Source organism: Opisthocomus hoazin, chromosome 1, assembly GCF_030867145.1.
Source record: "Opisthocomus hoazin isolate bOpiHoa1 chromosome 1, bOpiHoa1.hap1, whole genome shotgun sequence".
Lineage (NCBI taxonomy): Eukaryota > Metazoa > Chordata > Aves > Opisthocomiformes > Opisthocomidae > Opisthocomus > Opisthocomus hoazin.
Genome location: NC_134414.1, coordinates 74,202,731 through 74,223,294, shown reverse-complemented (window position 1 = coordinate 74,223,294; position 20,564 = coordinate 74,202,731). Strand labels below are relative to the sequence as shown.

Here is a 20,564-nt window from a genome sequence, read left to right as displayed (position 1 = left end):
TAGTCACAGAAAAAAGGAAGGTGAAGAAAAATAAAGAAATACAAGGCAAAAGACCCAATACAATTTCTCAGCCTCTTGTGCAAGTTCTGAATTTCAAGACGAATTGACTGCCATCGCGTAACTGCGAAATAAGTCCGTCACACTACCTCTGGGTTTGGTGTTTGCATGTAGCCCTGTTCGAAGCAGCAGCATCACGCAGGCTGTTTCTTTGCTGAAGATGAAGGGGCATCTTTCTACTGCTTAACCATTTTTCGTTTTAATTTTACTATACAGTTACAGCCTTAGGCTGGGAGAAATACTCATGCTCTTCTCTCCCGTGTATATATTTTCTAAGGATTGCACTGCTCTTATGCATATGCAAAAGTGCACACTTTGCATATTTACTTTCTTTATACAAAATAGTGTGCCCGCCACATCATGTACTGCTTTCACTTCTGTGCAGATTCCCCCAAATCTATCATCTTCTCATATTTAGAATGTAATTCTCACTCAAATCACAAGCAGTCAGCTCTTCTTAATAACAGTTATTCCAGAGATAACAGCTAATTATGACATTTCAGAACACGTGCATTAATATTTCAGTAGGCTCAACATTTTGAAATACTACTCGGGGCAACACCTTGGTCTTTTTTGCTGGTGAAACATAAAGATACGTTCAGCAGACAGGCAGTTAAAACACCCTTCAACATACCCTTGCAAACCTTTTCTACGGTGTCCTCTGTTCATCATAAGCCACAGTTCGGAAAAAAATAGCTTTAATGGGTCGTTTCTTAATGTAATTAAATATATTTAACAACAGTATGCTTCAGAGTCCTTAAATTAGTCCTTAGCCTGAAGACAATGTATTCATCTAAATCCCTCCTTAAAACATTCTTCTTCCATAAATCCTATTAGCATTAATCTGCTAAAGCTAGGCATGCTTTATCATTTTTTTCAGATACCTGGAAAGCTTTGAGATCTACTGCTCACTCGGCATCTTATGGCACTGAACGCTTCTGGAGGCCCAGTTTAGCTTGGAAACCTGGCGGGGTCACACCACCTTCCCCTGGACACCCTCAGCTCAACGGCGCTGCAGGGAAAACAACAAAGTGGAAGGTTTCTGCAGGATGGCGATAGCAGGGGCATGGTAAGAAGGGACAAAACTGAGGCTGAAACCTAACTGTGCATTATAAACACGAAAGAGAGCAGGGATAATTCACCTCTCCATTATTGCTCCCGTGGTACATTTTGTTCCAGGAACAACAGAGACTTCTACCTGAAAGTCCTTGGACGACCAATCCCACTTAAATTCAGCCTAAGCCCCTGCAGGCTGGAGCGAGGTCTGAGCGTGCAGTGAGCGGAGGCAGCAGGCTCCCCGATATTTCCCAGCTCTAAAAAAGTGCGGCCAGATTATTGTTTCAAAGGGAAGATTAACACCTCTCTGAATCGAAGTCCAACGTGCGCACGAAAAGCCTTGAAAGGAGAGGGGCTTTCTGTTCCTCCCTGGGGTGCACGCAAAGTCTTTCTTGGAAGAAAGAAGAGTCTGCGTTTTCCTTTCAGGTTTATCTCACGGGCACGTGAGAGGCGCCTGGGGCTTCCCGAACCATCAATTAAATGCTGCCAGAATTAGTAAAAGTTAACAAGGGGAAGAGGGTGTCGTTCGAGGATTTCTACATTACTTTGAGCATGGAAGGATGTCCAAGTATGCATTTTTTTTAACAGGTATATTGACAGAGTTGAAAATCTCTGTCCGAAGTTCTCCCTGGGAGTTTTAGCTTGGTCAGAGAAAACAAGGCTGCAGGGCTGCTGCATTTATTCTGGATTTGGAAGGGGTGGTGCTGTGCAGCCTTGCCTCCCGAGCCAGGAGACGTGTCCCGAGCAGAGACCGAACCAGCACGGGCAGCACGTGAAGCTCCCCTCGACGGCAGCCGCCATGTTGGGAAGGGTCAATGGCGCTGCAGAGTTCCACTGCAGCTCCGCTCCCCCCCCAGCACTGGTTTTCACTCTCCGAACTCTCCGGGTGACTCCAGAGCGACCACCTTCCCCCACGGCCCGGGGACGCTTATCCCCGGGGCAGGCCGGGCCGCGATCGCCCGTGGCCGGTGGCCAGGCCGGCGGGTTGGCCCTTCCCCACGAGAGACCGCGGCCTCGGCGGGGGCCTTCGAGCCCTCCCCGAGCGGAGGGGCGCAGGGGGCGGCCCGGCCCGTCCGCGCCTCGGGGCCGGGACTCAGTTTTGAAGCCGAGGGCGGCTCTGGGGCGGCCCCCGCCCCCTCTCCTGAGGGATCAACACCTGGGCAGGTACGCGCCGAGCCCCCGTAACGACAGTGACCGCCCAGCCCGGTCACTGCGCGGGGCGCGGAGGGTGAAACTTTGCCCCGGGGCGGAAGGAGAGCGGGGCCTGGCTGGGGCCCGGCCGGGGGCGTGAACGCCCCGACCCGGCCCGGGCGCCGCTGCGGGGCTGGTGCCGCGGCCGCCCCGCGCGCCGTGACGTCACGGCCCCCGGCCAATGGGCGGCGGGGGCGCCCTGATGCCGTGGCTGGAAGTTTCCCGGCGGCTGCCCCGCGCCCCCGGTCCGGCCCGGCTCTGTCGCGCCCCCGGGGCGAACCGCGGCGCCCCCCGCTCCGGGCTCAGCCCACGGGCCCGGGCCGCGAGCCCTCCCGCCCCCCGTTCTTTAACCGCTCGCCGGTAGCTCTGCCCCGGGCGCTTCCGCCGCCCGCGGGGGAGCTTTCCCGGGAGCGCCGGGTCTCCCGGGGCTGGAGGGGGGGCGGGGGTGTGCGGGGGGTCAGGGCGCTCCCGCCGGGCAGGGCCCCCCCCTTGCTCCGCCCCCCGGTGCCGGCGGCGCAGAGCGGGGGTGGGAGGGACGGAGGGAGCCTGGGCGGGGGGAGCGGGGAGCCGCGGCCCTCCCGGCGGGCGACGGAGAGCCCGGGCAGCTCCTCCCGCGCGCTCCCGGCAGCGGCAGCGGCAGGAAGGGCAGGGCGGGGCGGGGGCGGGGCCGTGCCTGTGCCTGTGCCGGGGGAGGGGCCGCCGCCGCCGCCGGGCGCAGCAGGCTGAGGGGAGCGGGGAGCGGAGAGAGGAGTCGCCGCCGAGGGCCGGGGCCTTGGACGCGTCCGGCGCGGAGCGGAGGAGGAAGGGGAAGGGGGGGAGCCAGCCGGCCGGCCCCCCTCTGAGGACGCGGCCCGCATCCGCCCGGGGAAGGGCAGAGGGAAGCGGAGGGGGGAGAGAGCGAGCGAGCGAGCGGGCGCCGCCGCCGCCGAGGAAACAAAGAAGCGGAGCCCGTCTGGGCTGGGAGCCTCCTCCCCGCCGGCCGGAGGTGAGCGCGCCCGCGGGCGGGCTGGGGCTGGGGCCGGGGCGGGGGTCGGGGCCCGCGTAAACTTGTGGCGGGGGGGGGGAGGAAGGGCCGCCGTCGGCGGGGGGAGGGGCGGGTGTCACCGGCCGGGGGAGGCCGCGCCGCCGCCCCGGGGGGGCCCCGGTACCTGCTGGGGGAGGACCGAGGGAGGGGGCGGAGGTGTTTGTGTGCCACGTCCGGCTGCGAGGGGCTCGGGGGCGGCCCCTCCTCATCCTCCCGAGGTGCGGGGGGGGTACGTGTGTGTGGGAGAGTGCGTGTGACAGCCGCGGCTTTGTGCCGCCCTGCCGGGGGGCAGCGGCCGGCCGGGACACCCCCGCGGGGCTCCGCGCCTGGCCCGGCCCGGCCCGGCCCGGCGGGGGAGGGCGGGCGGGCGGGCGGGCAGCGGCCGCGGGCCGGAGCGCGGCGGGAAAGTTTCCCGGGCGGGAGCGACGGGGGGACGGGCACACGGGGCTACGGCCTCCTGCGCCCCCCGCTCTCCTCCTCCTTTCCTTCCGCCCTCCCCCCCCCTCCGTTCGGCTCGGTGAGAGCAGGAGCCGGGGGTTCTCCCGCGGTGTGCCCCCGGTCTGTGCCGATGTAGGTAAAGGACGTAGAGCTAAAAAAATTAAAAAAACCCACCCCGAAACCAGGAGGTAAAATTACACCTCGCTCACTGACTGCCCGGTAAAGCCCATCCCTGGGTGTTCTGGGAGGAAAATCGCTAAGTTGCTGAAGTTTACAACTCTTTTTGTCCCGTGTTTAATGAACAGCGTGCCCACGCCGACAGGCGGCCGGAGCTGGGCGCCGTGGCCCACCGCGGGTAGAGCTGCCGGAGTCGGGCCTCGCGACTCCGCTTCCTGCGCTGACATCTCCCACGGTTGGTGTTTTTGCAGTGCGTGCGGCCCTCTGCGCGCATCGGGGTTATCCCGCGAATTCCACGTAGCGTTTGGCTCGGAGCTGCCTCCTTCTTTTGTTGCTTTAGAACTCCAGTGCTGACTGAGCCTCCACGAGAATTTAGAGCGTTCGTTAGCTGAGCCGTGTTTCGTCCCCTTGGTGTGAAGTGGTATTTGTTTCTGAGGAACGCACCGCTGCCATTGAAGCAGCTCGACGCAGGAGAATTAGACTTCTCTCTCGTGAAATGCAGTAGTGGCCTTTGTAAAAACACATTTTCATGGCCTAACCACGCGTGGTTTGTATCATCAGGAGCGTGGACTGGTAACTTAATATGGAGGAATTTGGAAGGGCTCACTGGGTAGGAGCTTACGAAGAATTTCTGTTTGGAAGTACTTGTTTTTGCCGCTGCTTTTTAGGAATCTGAAGCAGTCAGCACCATGTAGATGATGTTAAGGGTACTGTATTTTCATTTTTAGGATTATAACTTCTGAAGTAAAATAATTTTCCTTCTAAGAAATACTGATTTCACAGCTCTGGAAATCGAAATCCTCTGACTGACTCAAGTCAGTTTAAGCAGTTAAGCAGATCTCTTTGTAACTGACTTGCTTCTTGAGACTCTGACAGAAGATGTCACTTTTGGGAGCAGTGAATAAATGTAGAGATAGAAGGCACCTGCACCATGAAGATCAAGATTGTAATTAGCAAATATTTTTATATAGGCCATGAAATGGATACAGACTTGTTACGATGTTAGCTCTCATTGCTGTTGTTCTGTCATTGCGATGTTAGCTGTTGTATCGGCCTTTTGCTTCTGCCAAATGACATTTCCGATTGCTGTTGTGATGTAATGATACACAAAATCTCTTTTGCTGTATTTTTCCAAAACCATCAACAGAGTTAGTCCTTGATTGTCTGGATGATCCTTTATTTATTACATCCTTGCTACTGAATATAGGAGAAATTCAAAACTTCAGCTTGTTACTGCAGTAGAAAGGGAATTTATTATCTCCTCTTCCTCTCTTCTCTTTGGTAGTTTCCTGAGTAGCTGTGTGGGAGTGTAAGGAACGGTATTTGCTCTCTTATGTATCACCTCATGTCTACGGTCAGCTGAAGAAGAGGGACAAGGTCGGCGGCGTCTGCTTCTTTTCCAGCCTTTGTTTCTTATACCCGGTGTTGCTGTTGGTACGTTACTCCTTTGTGGCGCTCATGGCTTTCCTCGGTAGAAACTGAAACAGTAGCAACTCAAAGTGGTGCCCAGATAGCTTTGTTTGCTGGTCATGATCTTGAGCAGCAGCAAAACTACCCAGAGTATCTGTATTTTCCATGCTCCTTGAGCATAAAAGCTTCTTCCAGACTCATGGAGACAGGTTCTGTCTCAATTTTCTTGCTGCAGGTTTGAAATCAAAATCAAGGCACCTTTGAATCCAGGGCATGTATTCTAGAAAATATTTCCTGCTTGCGTCGAGGGGCCGATGGTTTCTAAGCTGTGGGTATTTCCACATCACTCCCCCCCCCCCCCCGCCCCCAGCCCCAGCTCTGTGTTTTGAGGAAGAGGGATTGCTGACGTGGATTTTTTGAGATGTTTGAAGTTCTTAGCTGAAATCTGTCTGTGAAACCAGAAGCTACCATGTTTCCCCTGGTTTAGTCGAATGCGGGGTAAGGTGCTGGGTGCTCGTGGCTGGAACACCCTGCTCCGCTGAAGTAGGTCATCTGGCACGTTGGAGAGGCAGGGAGTTGAGGCGCTCTGCAGGAAAGCTGCTTTCCACTTCTACTGAAATAATAAACTTAAAGGCAATACACGTTATCCTTGTGTTTACTAGGTAGACAGGAATGTTGCAGAACAATGGTTTCCACAGACTGAAAGCCAAGAATCCTTATTAGTTCCTGGAGTGGAAGACCATCAGAGAGAACTGGGATGGTGTTTGTAATGTGGGAAATAGAGTCGTTTCTTCCTTCTAAAGCATACAAGCGTGGCCAGTACTATCCATGTAACCTGTGCACCGTTTTCCAGTCTTCTGAAGAAGATACTACGGGAGATCCTGGTGACTCCCACCTTTTGAAAAATGACTTTTGTGTTTGTTTTGCTGTGCAAATTTATGAATGTTGGCCCAGGAATCATAAGCTCATTTCTGTTTTAGGTAGTTCCATTTAAATTTTTCTTGCAGATTCAATTAGGCCCATTAGTTGCCTCATAATAATGTAGTCGTTGGTGTTCTGCCCAATTAAGCTGTTGCTCTGTTCAGCGGTGGGTAAAGTAATTCTTTCAAGTGTTGTTTTTTTTTTTTCTTGGAATAATCTTTTTTCCCCATCGTAAGGATCGTTAATTGTTTCATAAATGCTAATGAAATGAGTAAATTGGACGTGCACTGAAATATGAAATATATATTTTTATATTCCATTAAATATATGTGACACAAGAAATTAATTTGTTTCTCACCATTAGTGAAGTGAGTTCATATTTTAAACCCAGCGTAAATAACTTTGTGTGGAGTGAGGTAGCCTGGCTGTGTGTGTTTTTAAGCTTTAATAGAGTAATGTAAATTTTAAGAATTCAGGTGCAGAGGAATAAATCTTGATTAGAGAATAGCAACCTGTTGCATTTTAAATGACTGCAGCTATGCGCAGTAACCCGATGTCAGTAAAGTTTTAGAAATGCTTGTGCTAAGAAAAACATCTCTTGGAGTGGAAGCTCAGGCATGGCTCAGGCATACTGGTATAGCCAGCGTTTGTTCATAGTCACAGAAACAAACTTTGTGGCTTAGAGGCTTTTTTCTTCTTGTAGGTTTGTTGTGCTGGGTTTGGTCCTAATCTTGTTAACAAGTGTTAATGTGGTGACGTGTAACTAACATTGATTATTCTGTGAGGCAGACAGTGGGGTGAACGTGCTGGGACTCTTGGTAGGCACCTGAATTCTCAAAAAAAGTTGCTTCTCTCTCACAATCAGGACAGAATACAGATGCAAAATAAAGTGCAGTACAGGTGTATTTTTAATCTAGGCTGAAGGAACCTGATCTAGTTTTCCTCAATGCATCTAATTTACTGTCTGCAGAATACACACAACTGTAGAAACAGAGGCAAAAACAGGTAGTGAGATAGACCACAGAGTATAGCTGAAACTTTTTTAGACAAAACTTGATATATTTAGTACGTTTACAAAATCAGATAGTAACCTTCTCAGGCGGCCTCTTTTTTTTTAATCAAGTGAAATATAAACTTTGTTTCCAAGAAGACTTGTATTTAAAAAAAAAAAAAAGCCTGGTTAGATGGTAACTCATTACCGTCGTGCTTCAGCAGGCTGTGCAATTTGATGGGTAGGGAGGGTGCTTTACTCCTCCGTGGCTTCAGCAGGTGCCTAACGCGTGGCCCCCGGGAGCGGTGTGCGTAGCGTTTGCTGTGCCAGGGCTGGGCTGTTGGGCCAAAATGGATCAGCAACCGAAAATAAATGAGCAGGCCTTCAGATTATTACTTCTTTGGTAGAAAGGCAGATTTCAGCCGCCTGAGATATTTAAAGTTTCTGAGTTCTAGAAATGATCAGTGTTAGTGAGGGCCTTAGTAAGGAGAAGTGACAGGGCTGTGAAAGCAGATACCAAAGTTTAGCAAGAGGCTCCCGGCTGCGGACGCTCTTCCTGTCGCAGGGTCATGTCCTCTTACGGAGGGAGAAGCTGCTTGTAGCCGAGTGCGGTCTCTCGGCTGTCTTTCCCTGCAGGTTTACGCTGGATCCAGCTCCATGGAAATACGGAGGAACCGTCAGGCCCTGCAGGAGGGTGGGAGGAGGGTTAGCAAAAGCAGGTGCTTTGTGCTCATGCTGGGGTTACATTCTGGGTTCTGCTAGCAGTGCAGCATCTAAAAAAATATGCATTTTACTTTTAAGAAAATAAAAGCAAGCTGTTTAAGAAAAATTAGTCCATTACTCTTCTGATTTAACTGTATTGTCCTTATTTATATTATTTTATAGAAGTAATTAAATGCTGTTTTGGAACCTTTCCTTCAAAATGAGAACAGATCCTTGCAGGGTGGGAAGGTTTAGAAAGGAATTGCGGTGTTCATCAAGCATACAAACTAGAAGTTAAATATATTGAGATTTTCTAACTTGTCCTTCTTGTCACATGTAAGTTGGCTGATATAATCCTTTTCGTATATCAATTAAGTTTTTAGTTAACTATATAGCAAAATAAAGCAGTTCATGAGTAGTCCCTTCACAGGTTTAGGAGAGAAGAGGAGCACTAAATCCTGTTAAAACTTACTCTACATACGGAGAGTTGAATTGGTGTATTAGTCTGAATTTCTTTCGGGCATTATGGACTAGTAAAACATTTCAAGGAACAGCAATGAATTAAGCCTCATGTTTAGCAAACCCTGGCACTGATATCGGAGGAGTCCCAGGCATTGATCGGGCTGATCCCTTGTTTTTTTTAATGCAGTAAGAACACCCTCAGCATGGCATGACTGCAGGGTTTTTCCTTCCTCTTCTTACAATAGCAGTGTATTCATCACAGTTGCTTTCTCCTGCATCCGTTGTGTGTGGGACTTGGCTCCTGGTGCCATCCTGGGCTACTGCTGTTCCAAGGGAGTTGACTTACTGGTTGACATCCTAATGATGTTTTGAATAATGACAAGGAAAGTGTTTTTCAACCTTTTGATGCAGAAGGAGAGATATGTGGCTGTACGATACGTTCTCGGGCTGAATTTTGATAGCTGTCATGACAACAAATCACATGTTCGTTTCCCTGAATGGACGGTGTCCCTCCAGACACACAAGGAGTGTTATCAAATTTGACAGATCTTGAATGATGACATGTCAAGGAATCTGGATTCCATCACAGGAGACTTGGACTGCTGCAGGTGCATGCTGCCACCTGGCTTAACAAAACTTGCTGTGGGCTTTTTCTTGGTTTTGAGTTCAGATGGAAAAACAAATGCCCTTTTGGGTTTCGTTTGTTTTGTTTTAAGTAGATTTAGTGTTTGTTGAAAAACTAATTGGTTGTTTTGGATCAAAAATTCATTTGCTAGACTAGCAGAAGGAAAAAAAGGTAGTTGGACTTCATCCAGTCACTTTAAAGATGTGTTTGCTTCAGATGCTTTCAGTGGTTTTAGTAACAACTTCGACAAAACCAGAAGGACAAGTGTTGAGTATTTTTCACATCGGAAGTGGGCGCTTAGTTCACTGATTTTTCATTTTGTGTTAGTGCTCTCAGTCAGTGACAGTACAAACTCCTCGTGTTGGTTCTGCTGTGGAGGGCAGGGATGGGAGCTGACACCTGTATAGATGGGCTGCGAACATGGGCAGTGGCACAGATGGTTTGTCTGGCTTATTTTTAGCCTGGGCTGTTGTTTATTTGTGAAGTTGCAATTTCAGTTAGCTGTTTCTGGTTTAATCAGACTGCAGAAGTCTTGTAGAGTTGGATAAAAACCTGTAAATACTGATTTTTTGCATGTTTTGTGTGGGAATGTTATGCTGGATTACAGTCCTTCGGTATCTAGTGCCCTAGTAACTCTGACTCGGATGATCTGCAAACAGCAGTTTTACATGAGTCGTGTGGTATTTATTTATAGCTGTGAATTACTTTTGTTAGCAAAACTGTCTGGCTATACCTGTAACATAAGTGAATTAAAAATTGGTACCATCTAGCTGCTGGAAAAAAGGTGCCATGTTTATACCTTTAATTAGTCTTCACTACTACAACTCCTTGAAAACCTGTGGGTGTAGCAACTTTAGAAATCTAAGTTAAGACATAGCATATTTCCCAGTGAGTATTGAAATTTTGTAAAACTCCCTGCTATTTTTGCATCTTTGTGTTTTTAATTAAGAATGTTTTTGTTCCAGTTGTGAAAGAAATTGGCTACGGTGTATCTTGCTTAAATGTGTTTTCCTTTAATCATTGCATGTTGAATACAAAAATATGTAGATGGCATTTATAGGCATAAAGATAGATATTTTTACATCAAAGAAAGAGTATAAGCCATGTAGGGAACAAACATATTGAGCTTTACCTTTCCTGTCTTTCAGAAAAAGATTAGAAGAAAAATTGATGACCGGTCTGTTTTCTTTACATTTTCAGATCTGTAGGCAGTCTTTCTGCTAATGCTGCAGGGATAGTATAGAAATAATTATATTGTGGACTATCCATAAATTCACACTGTTTTGAATTCCATTTGATTCAAATAGAAAAAGAAATTAATGCTAATATCCCAAATAATTAATGCCATAATAAAGGATCTGCCTTCCGCTTGACACTGAATGACTTATGTTCCGTTACATCTAAAGGCTTAAATCATTTTGGGCATTCAATATCAAAATTCCAGTTCATGAATATTAGAAATTTAATCTGATATCTCGGTAGGGACTGTGTGGATTGTATCAGGTTTAAACAAGGGTAATAATAAATCTTGTGTTTAGCACAAGTATCAAAATATGACACATCATTTTTATGAGCTCTGGGGCGCTTAAGGGATGCATGGGGGATCGTAATGAACTGAAATGTTATAGACCTCCTATGACAGAAAACTATTAAAGTCTGTGTAACATTGTTATTGCAGCAATGTGTGTCTTCTGCCGTTAGTCCTGTCTTGTAATGCTGATGGTTGTATTCCTTTAGGATCTCTGCGGTTTTGTGGATGGGATGTTCATTTTGTTCAGATATTCCTTTAACCTCTCTGGAATGTTGGGAAGATGTAACATCTTGGCTTTGCTGAAATTTTTGTTCCTTGTTTTATATTCCACCTTTTCCTGCTGTGGCCCTGTGAAAATGCAAACATGCACTTAATACTTCTAGTGGTCCTGTTGGAATGAGTGTCTCATTTACAAAACACAAAGCTGAGCCATGAGTATGTCTTCTTCAAGACAAGAACCACAATTACATTGCAGGTCAGCTCTATTTTAGCTATACATTCTTTAACTTGTCACAACGTGTATGTTAAATTACATGTTGAACTCCTGCCTGCAGTGTCACATAGCCAGCTTATTTTTACAGACAGACTTTACACCTATGAGTTGTGTATTAGATTACTCTATCAGCAGTCCCATAAATCGGTGGGATGGCTATAGCAGTTCAGCGTTGTTTAATGAATGATAATACGGAGATGCTGAAGAACAGGGCTGGATCAGGCAGTGCTTGATATAATGCCTGCTTTAAGTTGATGGAAAAATGAAGTTAATTCCTCATGAGGAAAACAAGGAATGATTTGGTTTAGTGTATAATTTTGAAATATTGAAACCTAGAATTTAAAACAGAAAACCAGACTGTATGAAAGCATAAAACAGGAAAAATTACGATGCGATGCAAGAAAAGCTCTAACATGCATGGAGATTTATGTCTGTTTTGGAGGAATCAAGGTATGAAGAGAAGTGCATTAATGCAGATCACTGAAGTAAACAATTTTTAAAACTTGCCTCTTCATGTTTTAACTATAATACATTGTTTAATGATGCAGCTAGGCTTAGTTTCAGTCTGCTATGATACAAGTCTTTTCAGCCTGCCCTTGTGATTTATCTGGTCTGTTATTTGATTTTTTTTTTTTTTCTTCTTCTTTCCGGATGGGTAATTTTAGTGGTTAAGTAGTTGGTCATTTGGATTCCTTTGAGATAATATAAGTGACATACTCATGGTTAAAAGAAGATACCACAGATAACTGCAATCTGAATTAATGGACATTGCCTTACTCTTCTGCAGCAGTGACATACGTACCATTACTAGATGTACATAGATTTAGAAGCAGGTTGGTAGTCAGTAGATTATACCATGTTTCCTTAAGCAGGTGGTAAAATTTTAAATGTTTCATTCTTCAAAGACAGCAGTCCAGAGTCTGATGTCAGTGAATCATGAATGCAGGTGAGTCAAGGTGGAGTTACACTAGAGAGAAGATAACTTTTTTGGTGGTTGAGGTAGAGCACCTGTTGCTGTATTGTCAAGTCACTTTAGTTACAGAAAAAACTGGGAGGAGTCTGTATATATATATATATATAGACCATAAGTCAGCAAGGTAATCATCAACTAACTTGCAATCGTAAAGTCTTTCTTGTTGACTGTGTAGAGAACAGCTTGACATTGCGGGTTCTGAGTGCATTTGGCAGTTTAGAAATTGTTGTTCAATGCATGAACTGAAGATACTTGACAAAGGAGCTGGTAAGAATGAGCAATGAGGAAAGGGCTGGGTGTCTCCCATGTTCCCCGTGCTCCACAGCCGTGTGGGGAGGCATTGGTGAAAGTGCAGGGCAGGGCTTGTAAACTGAGAGCAGCTTGAAACCCAAGGAAGTGGAATGCAGTATCAAACACCTGCAGTCATGTCCACCCGTCGGCTCTTATCCCAGCCAGGTGGAGGGGGCAGAAAGTCAGGATTTGCCTTACGAGCCCTAGCCCTCGGGCACTGCTGTCCTGCCTGCAGATGAGCCCATGCTGTGCCTGACCGCTGCTGACTTGATGGGCAGCAGCCCTCCGCACCCGCTTCTGCCCCGTTTTCCTGGGACCGACTTTTTTAACACAAGGAATGTGCCTAGATTGCAAGATGCCACGCCTGGTTTTAAGCAACTGGATTTCAATGGGTTCTTTAAATTGCTGACACTGTCCTTCTAAAAATGCGGTGCTTGCTAGATGTAAGAAAACCCCCCAAACCCCAACAACAATTAAAACCCCAAACCCAGTAAGAATACTTGCACTTGATATCAATATAACTTATAGTTTTGGTGGTTGTGTAAATGGACCTTTAGATTTTCTTAGGGTGATATCATCTTATTTTTACAAAGTTCGTAAATATTTGATCTTCGTTCTAGAAAAACTGTATTTTAGGTGGTGCATATGTTGATATGTTGTATTAACAGACTGTGATCACCTCTGCTTTGTGGCTTCATTATTTCCCCCCCCCTCCTTTTCCATTTTGCCATGTTTTGTACATAGTTAAGATTGGGAGTAGCCTTGATTGTGAGTGGATAAGTTTTTGGGTTGTCCATAACCTATTCATATGGCAGAAATATTTCAGCAAATAAAAGGAATAATCATTAGATAAAACTAAAAAACCCTGTATCCTGTCTTGCATGATTACACTCATTTGGGAATAAAATAAGCGGGATTTAAATGAAACATTGCAGTTAGGAGTGATGTTCCAAAATACAATTGATGGGGGATCAGGAGTGAGCACAAATTATTCACACTTTTGAACACTCGGGTGCAACATTTCTGTATACTTGTTTTAAACTTTCTTCTTCTATGGATGTGTTCTTGCATTGTATTAGGATATTGGGGTGGGGTCCCACATGTTTCATTCAGTAGCTGTCTTTCACTAAATGAAGGGAAGCATTTTCAAGTTGAGAAAGTCGTGAATGCTTTATATTGTTTTTGTATCATTTTCAGTGCAGTTATCTTAAAACACTGTAAATTTACAGAAGGCTAGAATGAATGCCGTGGTGTGTAATCATCCTGTGGAGAAGTCTGTATGTTCCTGCAGCTGCTGTGCAAGAGTGGTCGTCATACGTTTTCTGGAATCCCGCAGTCCCTTGCTCTAACCCCTCTTTCAAAGCATCTGAATCCACCTTCTTCCCCCCATATCCCTTCTGCTCGCTTAGCAGTACCGGGGGAGCACTGGTCATTGCCTTAGAGGTACGCGTCTTCCGAATAATTTGCTTTTTCCAAGTGACTTAGTGGCTGTCGGCTAGCTGAACGGCATCCAGCTGCTGTGTTATGAAGCCGCTTGTCTACCAGGCTGCTGTAAATGTTGCCGTGGAGGCTATTACTCATGTATTCTTCATGTCAAAAGAGTCTTTCCATTAAATTAACAGCTGTGAATAGGATTTGGATGAAGATATTTTTGTTCTTGTTTTGTTGGCTCGCTATTCTAAGCATGCAGTTGCACACCAGTCACAAAAATGAGGTTGTCTGCTTACTTTATCTGCTCAGGCTGGGAGTACGTACACGGTGCCTTACAGGTTATTCTGTTGAATATCGTGTTTTTATTTTCTACCTACATGTGTATACGCCTGCAACCTGGTGTTTGGAATGGTTTGTTAAATCTGAACTGAACTTAGGAATATTGCTGTGGTCCAAACTGGGGTAGGATTTACCAGTGTGAACTGGTTTTGGACTCGAATGAATTATATGAAAATAATACTGCACTTCCCTATGCAGTGTCCTCCTCCTGCTTGTCCACTCTCTATTGTAGGAGAGGGAGAGGTGCTGTAGTGAGAATTGTGTGACGGCGTCCAGTGCTGGCTCTCAGTGTGATGCAGCGTTGGGGGAATGGCGGAAGCAGCATAACTTAAGTTTTTCTGTTTTCCAGTAGCTGGATATTCTCTTTTTGATAGTATTTCTCCAGAACATTGCTGTTATGAAAAGTCTCCGTTCTTGTAGAATAACATAGCCTGAGGTTTTCAGCCTGTTAGATGTGCTGTAATATACTTAGTGACAGTTGCTGATTCTGCAGCTTTTGTATGCAACACCAGTCTGAAACTTTTAAATTTCTAAGGGTAGGTGAAGGAAAGGGAGTTGGTGAATAGAAATCCTGAGTTTAAGGAGAGTTACAGCTAGTAGTATTACATGTGTATGTAGCTTTTTAAAAAAAAATTCATTTTTGGGTGTGCTTCTAAGATCGTTTTTGAAACTTGATTCTTTCTGCCTACCAGCTTTCGCTGCAAAATGGACATAAAGCAGGTCGCTGACTCATTGACCCTTGCAAGCAACAATTTATATGTCTTCAGCTTATTTAGCTTCATACCAAGAAGCAGCAGAAAAGTGATTTTTATGTAAAATCACTAGGTGAATAAACTTGTTCATGAAGGAAGGACTTTAATTTTTCTCTGGTATGCCTAATTTTTTATCATTATGTGTGGACTTGCAGAATGTGCTCAGCTGAGATTGATCACTGATGTGTGAAATGACCAAATTATAACAATGGAGAGTTTTCTGAGGTGGGTAATATATTTTCATATGTAGCTTCCAGCAATGAGTTTAATACACTGAAGGCCACACTTTCAATGCTTCTGTTATTGAAATGTAGTGCTCTGATCGTTTTTCTGCTGAACTTCAATTTAGAGCTTCATCTGGAAAACATCCAAGGAAAAAAAGCATCAAAGCAAAAGAATAAGAATTGTCTTGGAATGCAGGAAGATCTTTAAGTATAAAATCAAAATATGCAGTGAGAGCTTGAAAAAGTGGATAGAACACCTTAAAGGCTAAATCTAAAGTAAGAAAGGAAAACAGCTTTACTGGCACGTACATTGAATAGTTTGCTGACCTTGGGTACAGGAAGTAAACTTTTACATTCTTGTTGTTCGTAGCTTCATTTCCCATCTCAAATCTTTCAGCTTTGCTTCAGCTAAAGGACTGTTACCCATTTTAGCAATAGACCCCCCAAGGAGTTTATTACTACCTGCAGAGCTCTGGTTTGGTCCTCTGCTCTGGTTCAAAGCCACCAGGTGAACTCTTCCAAATATTTAATGAGTTATGATACTCAAGCCACTTATGAATATGTTTAGTTAAGTGTTCTGAGGCTTACAGTTGGGACTTTAGCAAGAGAGGCATGTGTGTGAAGAAAACAACCGCGATTAAAAAAAGTGTATGCACAGTTGAGAATCAGTTCTGTCTCTTTAGCATTTTAGTTGTGACAGTGTGAGAACTGCTATTCTAGATACTTTTCCCTGTCTAGGATAGTTTGTTGCCAGTATAGTAATTGTTGTGGGAGGATGGTAGACTGTGTGCAACTTCAATAGCTGAAGGCTTTTCTGTCTTCTAGACCTACAGTTAAGAATATGGCAAAAGTTGAGTTTCAAACTGATTTTGTTGTAAGAACAATTAAAGAAGAAATTTCCTTCTGTGTTACCCAGGACTGTGTTACCCAGGAACACCTGCATATATCATGCTGAAGTCATTCTCTCGTTCAGGCTTCCCATGTGGGATTTTCCTTTCTTTGCAGCAGGCCTGGACCTGTTGAACACAAACTTGGGTTCTTCTTGAATTGTTCTGGCAGCATTAGCAGGTGGTTTCCATGCAACCTGCAAAACATACAGAAATTTCTGTAAAGTGCAGATTTTGTAGGGTTTCTGTTTGTTTTTATTCTGCCTTGCAATGAATCTTAAATTGTTCAGGAAATTTAGCATACTTTATTTGTCTGCTGGGCCCAGTAAAATTTTGCTGTAGCGTGTGAAAGCAGTTTTTTGTCCCACCCACAAGCTCAGTGTACCTAAAAAGCCCACACATTGGCTGGCAGGGGGAGAGATCTGCTCATCAACCTAAATCTTAGCAGACGTGGGGATTTTCTTGGCCTCTTATTACAGAGGACTATTCTGCTTGCTTTAGCTTCTGCACTGTCTTTGCAGCTCAGCCCACACAGTTTTCTTGCTGTTCTAGGAATAGCTTCCCTAGATGGGAACCCCGGCGGCTGGCAGCTCTGTGCTTGTTACGCCTGGGGAGAAAGCTCTGGCTTTCTGAAAGCCCACTGCCTCTGGCAGCAACAAGCAGATACGCTGTCATCATTAGGAGATGTGAGTGGCAGATACGTGGTAGTCTTGTCTCTGGGTGGCTGAAACACTCATCAGCTGGAGCAGCTGGATGGATCCTGGTCTTGGATGAGCATGATTGATTCATAGAGTGGAACAATGGCAGTGCTGTGTTAAATATCCCAGTTGCTGCTGCCATGAGGGTTTTTTTAGGTGCTTGCAAGTATTCTCTCTCAGTTAGGGTGGCAATGCTCTTGATTTTCTTCCTTATACGTAGAAGCCTTGTAGTAGGTTTGGATTAGACTCTGATTACAGAATCAGCTGCACTTTCTTGCACTCTTGCTGGTCACCTTCCCATTTTGGATAAATCATATACACACAGTGTCTCCAAAACAAATTTTGCTATGGAGTATGTACATGGGAAGTTCTTCAGAGACTCTAGAATCCACCCCTGTGGAGTAAGAGTTTTCTTGATTTCTGTGTGTGTTTCAAAACAAAGTACCACCCCCAAAGCAGTTGTTGTTAGCAGAGTTATTACTTGCTGTTAGTTTTCATCCTTGGGCTAAAAAGATGTGTGCTAAGATAACTTAATTTCAAGAGGCATCATGAGGAGAAAAGAAAGGAAGGTAAAACTGAACATGCCACCAAAAAAGTGAATGATTCTCCGTTTCTCTGTGTTGGAAAATACCATGATCTGTGATTCCAGCCTCGACGGAAGAAAGTGAGGAGGAAAGTTCTTCCCGTAATTTGATCGTTTCTTGCTAATCTGTGTCATCTTTTTTAGAAAAAAAAAAAAAAAAGAAAAAAGATCATTTTATCACAGATTGCAAATAGTGGAAAGCCGGCATCCCTGGAAAGTAGAAATTGTGGTAGAAGGATGAATTAGTTGCTTTCTACCTACAGCACAGGACTTGCTCATTTTGGCAACAGCATGATGTTTAGCTCAGCTCCGCCAATTTTTTTTGTTGATATCTCACTCTAATTTGCTGCGTTTGGAGACTGTGATTATTTCAGCCAGCAGGAGAGCCTTCCTTCTTTTTCAGATTTTAATAAAAAAAACCCCAAAACTGTTTGCTAATTGTTCTGTGGTTTTTTTTTTTTAATGTTACTTCATAATGTGCACCATTAAAGTTTGTATGCAGGAATGGGAAGAAGTGATTATTTCTTCTTCAGTCGGTTCACACTGAAATAGCCATAAAACTCTTGATACTCATTCTCCACCGTTTTGCAGTTTGTAAATCATTTACTTTGTGCTCCAAGTGCAATATATTTGTATAATTGTAGTATTGATGTTGATGTATTATTTCTCCTTCAGTCTCACTTAAGGCAAGCGTAAATAACTTTACAGAGTTGCAAAACAGTAGGGAAGTGAGCCTCTGCAAGCTAAGGCATCAGATATATATTCTGGGGCAAATGAAGACGTTCTTTGAAGCCTGATCAAAGCCCAGGCTCTCCAGTTGTGTGTAGTATAAAGTTGGTGGCGTTTGAGTAGAATCTATTTGCTTCAGGAGGTTTTTTTGTTGAGTGTTTGGTTGTTGTTTTTTTTTTTTTTTTGATTGGGACTTTCTATCTCTGGAACCCATATTCAACATATCTTTGGAAGTGACAAATGCACTGCCATATGGCACACCAGATTTCAAGCCACTCCGAGGTGCATGTGTGAATTTTAGAGTGCCTGGAAGAAATGAATGAAAACCGCATTCTCAATTTTATCTATTGCCGAGCTCTGTAGGCAGAAGGGGGAGGCTTTGAAGTAAATTCTGCTGGAGGGATTGCATGCTTATTTCTGAGCTGCCATCCTAATGCAGCAAGGTGTAGACAGAATTTATGTTTTAAAATATGCACTAATTTCAGCAGGACTGACAGTTTACGTGCTGCTGTGTTTATTCTGGGAGATGCTAAGAAATACTGAGCATCCTTTTGCTACTGGCAACTCTGTTACCATTTTCAATCCTTTGTTTCCAACGCTTGTTGTGCCTAAAACTCTCTTTCAGCCTTTAGTGCCTGAACTTAATTCTCATGTATTGTTGAACTGTTTTTTTTTATGTATGCTGTGACTCCTTAAAAGGTTCCGTATTGATTGTACTTCATGAGCAGATTTCTTAAGCTTTTGTTGGCTAGTAAAAGCCGAGGAAGCATTACTGGAGATATTTGTAACAGGGTTATTTTTAATCCTGGAGACTCTATGAAAACTTTTTAAATGCAGAAAAGATGTTTAGGGAACTTGTGTCAGGTTTTGGTTAGAAGAAATATCTCCTCCTTGCAAAGGGCAAACTAATAAGGGATTTCCTTCTTAAGATTAGATGTGTTCGTGTAAAGTTACACAAATTCTGTGAATTTTCTTCACAATCGAAGCCAATGAATTAGGAAATTTTCTTTATATGGAAAGAGGGGGGAAGAAACTTGCTTCTGATATAGATAATTTGAATGATTAATATTTTGCCACAGTAGTTGCTTAGCTGGTAGAATTTGTTAAAATTAATTGTCTTCCTGTAGCAATAAGAGAGAGTTCACAGGGGAAATCATGTTACTCTACTAAATCCTTTCTCCAAATTTTTCTTTTAAAAAGTGTTGTACCTTGATACAGCAATTGTTCGTAACTGCTTCCAACCCACAGCCCTTATGCTCTTTGATTCATGTGAAACTCCAAAGGTTTTGATAAGCTTGTGAGCTTCCTCCATGTCAGTTCATCTCCAGCTTGCCCTGTGCCAGTTAACGGCTGTTTCTGACCTTGAGTGAAAGCGTGTGTTGTGCGCTCCAGTTGCAGTGAAAATGTGACAGCGAGGGGATGGTATTCAGTGATGTAAAGCAGGGGTTTTCCATGTGTTTGTAATTACCAACAATTCCGATGTTCTTAGTCGCACAGCCTTCTGGTGGAAAAAGATTTTCCTTACTCCTGGAGAATACTGATTCATTAAGCCAATGTTAATTAAGAAGTCAGTTTGACGAGGATGGATCTTCTGGTGAGGGTTAAGAAGGAGGAAGGCGCGTTTCTCACTGGTGGTGGGCAGGAGGGCCCGGAGCCGCTCCTGGGATCTGGATGCACACGTTCCTGCTCCGGCCCACGGGGCTGCTCTCCCCGGGTAGAGGAACATGAACTGACACGGGCTGGGGGGTTCCTTATGCTGAGAGTGTGTCCTTTTGTGGGGGGCAGTGAGTAACTGCCTGAAAATTCAAGGAAGGGGAAAGCCATATCCTTTGTCCCAGAATGGTCTTTTTTTTTTTTTTTTTTGTGAAATCCATCTTCAAATAATCTTCCTCTTTCTGAGACAAAAGAGACAAATTTTTTTCTATAATTTCAGCAAACTTTTTTTTGTAAGAATCTCAGTTTGCATCCGTACTCCACTTAAAGACTTCTGGAGTATAAATAAAAAGCCTCAACAACAGTAAGACATAGTTCTTTTCTCTTGAGATTCTGTAACGCCATGTGTAGCGTTAAGTGTGTACTCAATGTAATGTTTATTTGTAATCAAGAATTTGGCATTTGTGAAATACAACTTTGTTTTTTTTGGTAGGAATAAAATAAAAGACGTTTTAGAGTGTTTAGCTTTACCTGTTTTATGCACAAAACGATTTTTAAGTGTAGTATTCTGTGTCTCAATGTTATACGCTTCTGAAATAGATTTATTAGTTAGGCCTCTTCATATGTTCATCTGAAAATTCTTCGCTGAGTTTTTCTAGAAATGCTGGATGTATTAACATTTTTAAAGAAACTTTGAAAAAGCACAAAATGAACACATAGTCAGACATTTGAAGAATCGGTGTATGATGAACCTTTTCATCTTGTGTCTTTGACTTGGATCAGAATTAACAACAAAAAAACTCTGCAATTCTTCCCTTTCTGAAAGATTGGCTTAAATTCATTAGTATTTTATTTTATCTTTCAGGGTTAAAGTTTAAGCTGTCAAATACAAAATCTTAACTAAAACCTGGGACCCTGTGGTGTAA

General features: G+C 44.5%; 1 protein-coding gene across 1 annotated transcript in view; it reads left to right on the top strand.

Annotated features, from left to right (window-relative positions):
• The first annotated feature begins 3,025 nt into the window (after positions 1-3,025).
• Positions 3,026-20,564, top strand: part of NCK2 (NCK adaptor protein 2) — an 87,644-nt gene continuing 70,105 nt past the window's right edge. Inside the window, exon 1 of the mRNA XM_075425892.1 lies at positions 3,026-3,289. The gene's annotated coding sequence lies outside the window, so the exon portion shown is untranslated. The remainder of the gene's footprint in view (positions 3,290-20,564) is intronic.